Below are 2,945 nucleotides of genomic sequence, written 5' to 3'. Positions count from 1 at the left end.
GCCCCCCCTCCCCGCCTCCTGCCCCCGCCAAACTTGATGTGACCCCAGCCCAACGTTGCGGCTGCCCCTCTCACCGCCCCGCGCGCCCCTCACCCCTGGAGCGCACCGCTCACCTCGCCCCTTCCCACCTCCTTGCCGGGGCCGGGCGCCGCGCTAGCCCTCCGCGTTCCCTTCCCCTAGCCACCCCCACCCCACCCCCCGCACCATGAGCAACCTGAAGCCGGACGGCGAGCACGGCACCAGCACGGGCACAGGCACCGGCACGGGCTCGGGCTCCAGCGGCACCCTGGGGGGGGGGGGGGGGCTGCGGGAGGAAAGAGTCCGAACACCCGTGGGTTTAATCAAGCTTTGCCTCTTATTAGTTACATGGTTCTGGGCAACTTATGTAATCTTCCTGAGCCTCTGTTTCCTAACCTATAAAATGGGCCATTCTGAGATAGGAATAACTGAAAGTTGATTTGAATTTGCAAGTGGCGAATGCTTGGTAAGCACCTGACGGGTGGTCAGTAGCCCTTAAGTCTGTGTTCCCTTCCTTCTTTCTGTTCCCAACCTTCCTCCAACAGGGGTGCCCGGCTCTCACACTCGAGTCTGAGGCCATGCTCTATTTGCATCCCTGCTGTTTTAAGGACGGTGGCTTCCCAGTGGAGACCAGCTCCACGGCTGCAAGGGCATGGGCCACTTTAGAGGCGTCTGAGATTCCCTAGTGACTGAAACACTTGCACAGTCAGAAACAGAAGCAGCCCTGGAGGCTGTCAGATCATCTTGCTGGAAGCAAACCTGGTGATCCTTCCTACTGAAGCTGGGCTGAGGGAGCATCTGACACAGAGATGATCTGGATGAGCCCAGCTGAGCCCTGACCCCCTTCCCTCCGAAATGCAATCTTAAGTCAGCCCAGACATCAGTCTCCCAACCTTTCCTCATTAGGAACTTATGACCATGAGCTTGCCCTCACATTTAGAAACATGGGGTGGGAAGAAAAGTGGCACTTGGGGCCCATAAGTCCAGGCGTTTGTCTATTCAAAACCCTATCAGTCACACAGACACACAGATACACAGACACACACACACACGTGTACACACTGAGCAGGGATATGGAGCTATTTCCAATACCTTGAAGCAAATGCTCTAAGTCAGGGATTTAAATACTGCCCAGTTCTACCCGTGTACCTTTTCAATCTGTTTCCTGGCAGGTGAAAGGGGACAGATCTTAGTTTAGGAAGTTTCTGTTGTGGGGTTGGCAGTGATGCCCGCAGGATGCTCCCACAGTAGGTGCTCAGTAAACAGCAGCTACTCTCATCTTTGTCCAAAATACTCACATGGAAGAAGGGTTCGTTTTCCTCCAAGGAGCTCTGGAGGTGGAAACAGGATCCCTGAGCCTTGTTACAGGGACACAGATTTCAGGTCATCGTGAGGGGAAGCCCCGAGTGTTCTCTAACTGTGGAGAGAGCTGTCTTGGGGGGGGGGGATGCGAGCTCCCTGACATTGGGCAAATTCCAGCTCTTCCCAGACAATCATCAGTTGGGACGTGACTGAGGAGATGCACGTCCTGCGGGGGAGACTACACTAGTTCCCAAACCCTTGCCCATGGACTGTGGTTTCACTATAGCTACATCAGAATCACCCCAGAAGGCTGTAAAAAATGTAGATTCTAGGGCCTCACTCCTTAGAGATTTTGATTCATCAGGTCTAGGATGGGGCTTAGATTTTTAAAAGTTATTGCTACCTATCCATCCCACTCTAGCTGTATAAATGCACAGAAAATTACCTGTAATGTCCATAATAGTGTTCACCAGATATTGGCAAGAATCATCTCTGGGTGGGGGGATCTAGGGTGGTAGTCAGCATTTCTTCCTTGACCTGCCCCTGTTTTTTGATTACTGACGTATTGGATGTGTATCATTTTTACAATGGTGGAGGAACCTTTGAGAGGGATGCTGGGTAAGAGCTCGATCATCAGGTCAGGTTTGCTGCTTTCTGCCTCTTCCTCCTGAGGACTTGGCATTTGCTCCTCTCCTGGAAAGTGGGCACCTACTAGGATATGGTTTTCCTCGGAAACTATGAGTATTTGTTTCTGACCCAGGTCCTCCATCGGTGTATCCACACCTGCTTTGAACCTGTTGAGTCCTCGGCCCTCCCCATCCTGGATAATTGGGCTTCTCTGGGACAGCTCTCACCCTTCTTTTTCCCACTCCCACCAGGAGGAAGAAAGAGCATTTAGCCATTCATAGATCTTTCCATTCAATACATATTTACTGATCCTCACCATGTACCAGACCCTGAACTGGGCAGAGGGCATAGAAAGACAAGTAATACATACCCACATCCTTCCAGAGCTCATGACCTCATGGGAAAGTAGGGATGAGGACAGATAAACTAAAAGCCAGTGCTGCAGTGCCAGACAGGGAAGATTAGGGAAGACGGAACTAGGCTCTGCTTCCTCCTGCCCACAGATGATGGGAAGAGGAGTGCCCTGGAGGAGGCATCCCTGGGAAGATGGATTGTTTCTATCAAGTCCGGCATCCCAAAGAAGGTGTTGAGGGCTTTAGCTTGGAACCTGGGACCCCCAATGACCCCTGTTTGGCACTTATTGTCTTCAGCTCAACTAGACCCTGGGGACAGATGGGACAAGGAAGCAAGACCTCTCTGCCAAGGGTGGGAGGGGGGCTGGGCGGAGATCAGTTCTATCAGAGAGTGCCGGAGGGACGAGCGCTGCGTGTGTGCTGTGTGCGTGGGGCGGAGCTTGAACTGGGGACTTGCATTTCGCAAACAGCCTCTGGGAAGGGATCTGGTTAATCTGCTCAGACGGACCGAGCCTCAGACGGCTCTGAAGATTTGCCACTGGCCAGGCTCACCGGGTCTGCAGCTGGTTCTGCCCTGAACGGCACCTCTCGCTACCTTTGCCGCTTGCTGTTTCTACTCTCCAAGCTTCTGCCCTGCCCAACCCC

At 53.3% G+C, this 2,945-nt stretch overlaps 1 protein-coding gene across 1 annotated transcript in view; it reads right to left on the bottom strand.

Moving 5' to 3' along the window:
• The window catches only part of CSMD2 (CUB and Sushi multiple domains 2), a 621,436-nt gene that overhangs the window by 253,834 nt on the left and 364,657 nt on the right, over positions 1-2,945 (bottom strand). The window lies entirely within an intron of this gene.

This window comes from Lipotes vexillifer, unplaced genomic scaffold (genome assembly GCF_000442215.2).
Source record: "Lipotes vexillifer unplaced genomic scaffold, Lipotes_vexillifer_v1.1 scaffold213, whole genome shotgun sequence".
NCBI classification, from domain to species: Eukaryota; Metazoa; Chordata; class Mammalia; order Artiodactyla; family Lipotidae; genus Lipotes; species Lipotes vexillifer.
This window is presented reverse-complemented; position numbering and strand designations above follow the sequence as displayed.